Source organism: Camelus dromedarius, chromosome 10, assembly GCF_036321535.1.
Source record: "Camelus dromedarius isolate mCamDro1 chromosome 10, mCamDro1.pat, whole genome shotgun sequence".
NCBI classification, from domain to species: domain Eukaryota; kingdom Metazoa; phylum Chordata; class Mammalia; order Artiodactyla; family Camelidae; genus Camelus; species Camelus dromedarius.
The window spans coordinates 67,863,309-67,872,190 of NC_087445.1; positions in this window are offsets into that span (position 1 = coordinate 67,863,309).

Sequence of the window (8,882 nt, forward strand, 5' to 3'; positions counted from 1 at the left end):
ATGTCCTACTCCATATCTTTGGTCCTCAGACTGCAGGTAAATGCATTCAACACGGAGGCCAATATGGCAGAGATCCCTGTCACAACCCCACCCTCAATACTGCGGCTGAGTAGTAGCCTGAAATAGACACAAGTGATACTCTCTGAGAATATCTTAAAACTACCACAGGTGAAGAATGCTTTGCATTTCCCTGCAGCTAAAGGGATTTTGAGAAGAGCAATGAGGATTCACAGATAAGAGATGATGATGTAAATTAAGCAGGTCATCACAGATGCCTGAATCTGTATCATGCCTACAATTTCATTGACAAAGAGTTGATCAATGTCAGCACTGGATTGACATCACAGAAAAAATATAATTAGATGATACCGGAAGTGCAGAAGGTAAATCAGTTCATCAGGAGGAACTGCAGAAAGTTATGGAGCTGAGAGATGGAGCAAGAGATGGCCCAGCAGAAGGACGCACTGGCAGGAGATTGTGATGGTGATAAAATGGTAAAACTCACTTGTGGCCACATTGCAATCAATGGCCATGGCTTCTGGGAGGTAAATGTTTCTGTTTCCAAAGATCAAGACAAAATATATTTATGCCATAAATTCAGCATAGAAAATAGTCTTTGTCTCTGATAAGTTTACCAGCATCTTGTGGGTAATGACTATCATGTAGCAAACATCAGCAAATGACTGGATGCTCAAGGAGCAATACGTGGGGTTGGAAGTCGAGAGTCAAAGCAAATGGCCAGGAGGATTCACAGGCTTCCCATTAAAGCAATGAGGTATATAAAGAGAAAGAGGGCAAAGAGAGGCTTCTAGTCCTCAAACCAGAAGGAGCATCTCTGGAGGGTGAAATCAAATTGTATGGTTGAGTTTCTCCTTCCCATGGATTTGAATTCACTTGCAGATGAATAAACAATTTCAATAAATTCTGCCAGATTAGATTCTTAGCAATTCACACTCTCTGTAAAAATATGTAAGTCTGCATTTCTCCATATCTCTACCAACACTGTATGTTACTAATCTGTATTATCTCAGTCTAATGATGGACAGTGGCATCTTAGCGCGTGTCTCCCTACTGATGCAGGGAAGAGACTTTCCTATCTTTACTGGGCTTTTGCATCTCCTCCTCCTTAAATTGCCTGATTAAGTAATTTTGCCCTTTGGGGAGATTGTGGTCACTTCCTCATCAAATACTAGGGTCTGCAAATTGAGAATATTAAAAATGTGTTTCCTAGGTATATTTGCAAGTATTTTCTTCAAATAAATTATTCATCTTGCAGTTTCAATTATAAAATCAATATTTCTTTACTTTCCAAGTAGACTAGTTTGTTATCTTTTCTTTCATATTCTGAGTGAGAAAGTATGCTATTTAATAATATTAAAATTCTATTCTAGTACTTTATTATTTCAGTTTTAGACCTATATTTGTAATCAAAAAGTCTCCAGTACTATATATGTAACAAGTTCCCATATATACTTGAGTCTATATCTGGACTCCTTGTTCTGTTCCACCAATTTAATTATCTCTCTTTGGGTCAAACCAGAATGTTTGATGGCCATAGCTTTTAAAACTACATATTAAATTAATTCTTTCTTTGAATCTGATTTTTCAGTAAATCACACATTTATTTCTTCATGTCAACTTTTAAAAATTGATGAGCTCTTCTTCTTTTCTCTTTTGACCAGTCATTCTCCTGTGTAGTATCGCACATGAATTACAGGATTTAATGGACTGTGTATAAAGTGCTTAGGCCAGTAGCTGGTTGTTAACAAGCGTTCAGTAAATGTTGTTTTTGCTGTTACTGTCACTTAGTCTGTTCCCTTCATTATACCTAATGTGATCAGATGGAAGACTTGGATTTGATCACAAGAAAGTAAGAATTTGCTTCATTTTAAGCTATGTAAACATAACTAGTTGAGAAATAGAAAGAATATTCAGTTAGCTCTCCAGCATCCTCTGCATTAGGATTCTGTGCCCAAAGTCCGGATGACAATAAACCATTACTTTGCATCCACTTTGCCATTTTCCCTTGGGCAGCATTTCCCTTAGCAACCTCGTGGAAAGACACAGCTGGATCTTAGAGTGGGATCCAAATATTCTTGAGTTCCCTGGCCATAGTGCTCTCATAATTTCCATTATCTGGTGAGCTAATACTTTTTTCATTTATTTTTAATAAATTTAAAGATGCCAGCAATGTACAATAGGGTTATCATGGTAATGGAAAGTTAACTAGCACAAGTCACCCACCCACAATTCTGACTGATGGGAATTAATAACATCATTTTAAAGATAAGGAAGCTGAAGTTCAAAGAGGTGGAGTGGGAGGAGGGTATAGCTCAGTGGTCCTGGGTTCAATCCCCAGTACCTCCGTTAAGAAAATAAATAAACAAACAAGCCTAATTACCTCCCCCCAACAACAAGAAAAAAAGAGGTGGAGTGACTTGCCCAAAATCACGAGCAGGTAAGTGGTAAACAGAACTCAAATTCAGAATTGATTAAATCCCAAATGCCTACCCAAACAATATGGGGAGAAAGGGAAAATGTCTGAGGCCACACCTTAACCTTTGTGAGGATATCACCAAGGACAGCCACGACCTTCCTTGGAGTCTCTCCTTGGCTTCTATTCTAGAAGAGCTCTGAACCACATGAACCACTGTTCTGATCAGATCAATACTTTGCCCTCAAGGGAACGCGTGTTTTTCTGACTATACAGTGGGGTGGGTATGCCTGGGTTGTCTATTTCTCTGACCAAGGACTATGTTGGGATCAGCTGTGGCCCTGGTTACATTAAGACTGGCTTGATGTATTTAATCAGGCTTCATTCCCAATAAGTCATTTACAAGGAGAAGCCAAACTTTTATCCCTGTACTCTATTTAATTGGGCTGTAAGGAGCTGCCCTGAGTGGTTAATTAGCATCAAAGTAAAGGAGCCTAGAGGTTCACTAGCAAGATCTCCCTTGAGCCTCGTTAAGAATGCTGAGATTGGACCTCGTCCCTCTGAGGAAGCTTCCACAGCGACAGTGGCTCAGAAACTTTTCTGACACGTTGTCCTGAGTGAAGTCTCCTGGTTTTCCTCCTGGGCTGCCTGCTCTCAAGGGACCATGTTCTGCTTTAATTCTAGAAAAAGGAAACAAGATGCCATAACTCAGAGTCTGCCTCCTCCCATCTGAGGCCAGTCCTCCAAGGGTAGCGCTGGAGGGAGCTACTGAGTACCAGTTTTAGAGGAAGGAGATTTTTAAACCAGCTCCAGCCAGGACCCTTCCCCCTTGTATTCTTTGACTAACATCCTTGAGGCAAGTGATTCAGTTCCCCCATTCCTTTTCATCTCCTAATTTAAAACCTTTGTAATAGTGTCTACTTCATCAAAAGCAGCAGTTCTCAGCCCCCTCTGCACAGTTAGCATCACCTGGGGAGCTTTTAGAACGATCCTGATGCCCAGGACCACACCCCAGACCAAGTAAGTCAGAATCTCTGAGATGCAACCCAGGTGTCAGTAGTTTTAAAGCTCCCAAGTGATTCTAATGAACAGCCAAGTTTGAGAACAGCTTTCTCTTTAAAGAAACCCAGTTGCCTTAAGAAATTTGTTAGAGCTACTGTTGTGATTTTAGGGTTCCACAAATTAATAACCTTCTTGCCCTGTCTCCTAGGTATGTTTTTACATATCATGAGAGATTTTTGGTTTTTTTTTTTAGTTTTTTGTGTGTCAATAGTTGATGCTGAGAGAAGACACACAGAAGGCGCAATGTTAACAATACCTGAACTCTATGTTTCTGGTCTTTCATATTTCTATTTCCCATTTTTTATTTCAATACACAGATAACACATGAATATAGTCTATTATAAAGTAAAAACTGGAAGTTCCTTCTGCATCCCACCCACAAGCCTATTACACACAGAAATATATCTTTTTTATTATTTGTGGTTTTCTTGTAAATTATGTATTTGATGAGGGACTTGTATCCAGAATATAAAAAGAACTCTTTTAACTCAACAATAAAAAGACAAATAACAAAACTTAACACTGGGCAGAGGATTTGAATAGGCATTTCTCCAAAGATATACTAGTGGCCAATAAACATACAAAAAAATGATGTTCAACATCATTAGTCATTAGGGAAATATAAATAAAAAATCACAAAGAAAATAACCAAGTCCCACTGCACAGCACAGGGAACCACACTCAACATCCTGTAATAACCCACAATGGAAAATAAGATGAAAAAGAATAAATATAAATATATGTGTGTGTGTGTAACTGAACTACTCCGCTGCACCCTAGAAACCAACATAACATTGTAAATCAATTATACCTCAACTTAAAAAAAGAAAGAATTATATCTTAATTTTATTTAGAATTATTTTTTCTTTTTTTCAATTTTTAAGTTTTTATTGCAGTGTAGTTGATTCATAATGCTAGTTTCAGGTGTACAGCAAAGCAATCCAGCCACATATATATATACACATACATAAACATTCAAACACATATTTTCAAGTTCTTCTCCATAATAGCCTACCACAGAAAATTAAATATATTTCCCTGTGCTACACAATAGGTCCCTGTTGTCTATATTCTTTTAGAAATATATCTTTACATAGGTAAATATAAAGACTAACAGAATTGAAATCACACTACATAAATATATTATCTTGTAACTTGAATTTTGCTCTCACAAGATGTCTTGGAGATGGTCCCAAGTCACTACTGTCTACACTAGTGTTTTTAACTGTTCCATAGTATTTTAATAATATTTTTATAATATGAAGCTCCCATAATTTATCTAAATATTTCTTTCTTCCTGGACATTTAGAGAGGTTCTATTTTCTCTTGTCTCTGTTACAAATAATACTTCTCTTAACACCTTCTACATATACATTTTTCAAATGTGCACTATGCTTTATATACATAAAAGTGCAGAGGTTGGGAAATTTAAGTTTTCATGTGGAATATTTGGTAAATATCATTGTCCCTGTCATGATTGGAATATTTGTCATTTTCTTATTGATTTATTGGAATCCTTTGTATTGTATGGATATTATATATATTGCATCGCATGACTATACTATTTTGTATGTCTGAGATATACATATATATACACATATACACATATATATTTTCTCCAGGTCCTTTGCTTCTCTCTTTGTTCATGGCATCGTTTATCACATGTTCTCACTTTTATGTCATCAAATCTGTCAGTCTTTCCCTTCAGAGTTTCAGAGTTTCTATTTTGCTGTGGAAGGTTTAGTCCAACCCCAAGATTATAAAAATATTCTATATTTTCTTGTTGTAGTTTTATAGACTTTTGCCTTTTAGATCTTCAAATCCATCTGGAATTTATTTTCACATGTGATATAAGGTAGCGATCTGAATTTATTTTCTTTCAATTGAATATATAATTGTCCCACAATTTTCTTTTCTGCCAGATTCAAAAGGCTGTCTTTTTAGATAGGTGTGTTTCTGGATTCTGTTCTTTTCCATCAGTTTGATTATATGTTCCTATACCAGTACCATGCCCTTTTAATTAACAAAGCTTTGTTGTATGTTTTTCTGGCTTGGAAGAGAACTCCACCCTTACTGTTTTGCTTTGTTTTTCAAAATCATTTTGTTACTTTTCTGTATTTTCTCTCCTTGACAAACTTTAGAGTAGACTTGAATTTTGTTAGAATCCTATCTGAACTTTGTGGTTCTATTGAATACAGGTATTGATTTGGGAAACTGACTTCCCATATTGTCATATTCCCATATTGTCTTCCTGTCCAGCAATGTGGATTATATGACCAACTGGTCACCCTCTACTACCTACCACTTATGGGACTTTGCTGTTAGTTTTCTTTGGGGAGATACTATCCTAATGAGACTTTTTATATCAACAAAATTTCACATAGAATACCTCCTCACTGCTCTAGGGGATGCCCTGAACGAGGATATTATCATCACAGAGCTTCAGACTGAGACAGTAGTCATTTCCTTAAATAATGTAAATGACTGTCTTCGTTGGACTGTGGCACCTTTGGGGAGATTATTGATATTAGCTCCTTTGTAGAGTTACGAAGTCTGGCAAACCTATGGTCCTCTGGTGTGTCCAGATACAGGTTGTCAGGGACTTGAACTTGGGAAAATGAGAACATGGAAGTGGGGAATTTCCTCTGAAAGAAACAAATATGCCTTAAGATTATGCTGCCAGGATAAGGAAAGAAAAGATCACAGTGGGATCCCCTTCAAAAAGAGTGCACAGCCAATGGCATTTAGGGACAGTGAGATCTGCCCTCCACTTTTATGACTTTCTGCATAGTGATCTCTTTGTGTTACCTTCAAGTCGTGGTAGTCTGTGAATACAGCCTTAAGCAGTGTATATAAGGGCTCCCTGCTGTCACTAACCCAAGGTGCTACATTAGTCCTTGACAGTTTCCTTCATTTCTACTCCCACCTTTGAAAATAATCCCTTCATCAATCTCTTCTCACTAGGAGTGTTCCCTCTCTTTCTGTCTTGGACTGACTGACAAAAGGTAAAAGATACTAGAGGTAAATAGACCTATGATGAGTTCAAGATAATATGCCAAGTGAGAGGTGCTAAGTCCTGAGCTAGGGCAGTGGCAGTGGAGATGGAGAAGGGAGAAATGGTGAGGAGGAAGTTTTGACCAGACTTCGTGATTCATTAAACAGGGAAGGATAAGGATGGTAATAAGAGGGAGGGTTTAAAGGGTCTTTCCAAGTTCCTGGCTTTGATGACCTGGTAGATGGCTATACCAGTCATGGGATGGGAAGAAGTTCGGGTGTAGGAGTCATAATGGAGATATCCAGTAGCTAGATAGACATATAAGGCTGTTGCTCAGAGAGAACTGCTTGGAAATATACTGTGGGAAGGTAGAAAGACAAAGTGGGCACAGGTTTAGCCTAGAAAAAAAGCAGCTTTCCCTCTTTCCATCACTATCTCTCGCCCGTCAGAAATCCACACAGCCCATCCACAGGGGTCTCTCTCCCTGACAAATTCATGTCGCCAAGCTCTCCACTTTGCCCACTAGAGAATTTGTGCCAGAAAAAGGAAGTCTCTGGGGAAATCTTTGGTAATTTGCACTAACTCCATGAATATCTAATAACACGGATCCCCTCTTCTCTTCTCAGCCTCCAAACCAACACAGCCCACCTCAACCCAGGTCCAATTCGAGTTAACAAACACTTCCTGAGCACCTTACTATGCACTGCACATGGTTTTAGGCACTGGAGATTCACATATTCCTAGGACACAGTCCCTTCCCTCAAAAGGGCTCACAGCCTGGTGGGAAGTCTCCACTCACTAGGTGGGACAAACAGACAACTACAAAACAGTGTGAGGGGCTGTGATGTTGCATGAGCAAAGTGTTGTAGGATGCTAAAGGCAAGATTTGGTTAGTTTTATCTGAGTCCAGAAAAGCTTTACAAAAGAGATGGTACCTAAATAAGGCCTTAAAAAAATAAAGCAGAAATTTTCAAAATAGAAAGGAGCAAGTTTGAAAAGTGTATTTCATTTGGAATGTGTCACCTAGAGACATCCATGGGATATTCTGAGGGAGTATAGATGGATGTGCTTGCTTAGAGCTCAAAAAATAGCTCCTATTCGGTACCCTGCAGTGCCTGTCACCATAGCAACACACATGGTTCTCAGGCTATATCAGAACCCAAGCAATAGAGCTCAATAGGATGAAGGAGGGAATAGGAATGGGCAAGAAGGTGGATGCTGAATAACACAGACACATGCACACCATCATCATCGTTAACATTTGCTGAGTGATAACTCTGTGCCAGACAGGACTGGCTACAGAATTTTCCAGGTCCGATGCAAAATGAAAACTCAAGGCTCTTTGTTCAAAAAGTGTTCAGAGTTGTTTTTGTTTTTACTGAGTGATAGTCATTTTACAATGTTGTGTCAAATTCCAGTGTAGAGCACAATTTTTCAATTATACATGAACATACATATATTCATTGTTACATTTTTTTTTCACTGTGAGTTTTAAGACAATGACAGCAGAGCATTAAACCAAGCAAAGCATCTGAGCACAGGTAGCATATTCATGAAGCTAACCTTGGTGCCAGGCAAACTAACCACTGCAAAATCAAAATCTTAACTGGTAAGACAATGACGTCAAGATGGCGATTAGCCCTAATTTATAAATAGGGGAAACTGAGGCACAGAGCAATCTAGTAATTTGCTCACTATCGCACAACTGGTAAGCAGTAGGGCAGGGATTTGAACTCAGGCATGAACTCCAAAGCCCCTGCTCTTTATCTAACGCCAACTTCCTCCACCCCATCCCAGTTCCCTGCTCCTGTGACTTCACCAACTGTCACACCAACCTCAAGACTGTTCCTGTCTGACTGACTGGAGGTTAAGCAACTCATCCAAGATCACACGGTGTGCAAGTGATAAACCTGGAGCACGAGGTAAGATGAAGCATGTCCAGAGCTTGCCTCTTAACCTCTACGGCACAGCCCCACTGTCAGATTCAGGTCCTGAATTACCACTTACCTCACCTTGAGTAAACTCTCACTTCTAATCTCTTTTTTCGGAAGTAAAAATTGAGGCTAACCCAGAAACAGACAAACATAAACACAATCAACTGATCACTGAAAAAGGAACATAAGCAGTTCAATTAAGCAAAGAGTCTTTTCAGCAAATGGTGCTGGAACCACTGGCTATCCACATGTGAAAAATTGAATCTAGACACAGACTTTATGCCTTTCACAAAAATTAACTCTAAATGGATCATAGACCTAAATGTAAAATGTAAAGTTTTAAAATCCCAGGAGGTCACATAGGAGAAAACCTAGATCCCTTGTGTACGATGATACATTTTCGACACAACACCAAAGGCACAATCTATGAAAAAAAAATGATTAGCTGGACTTCATT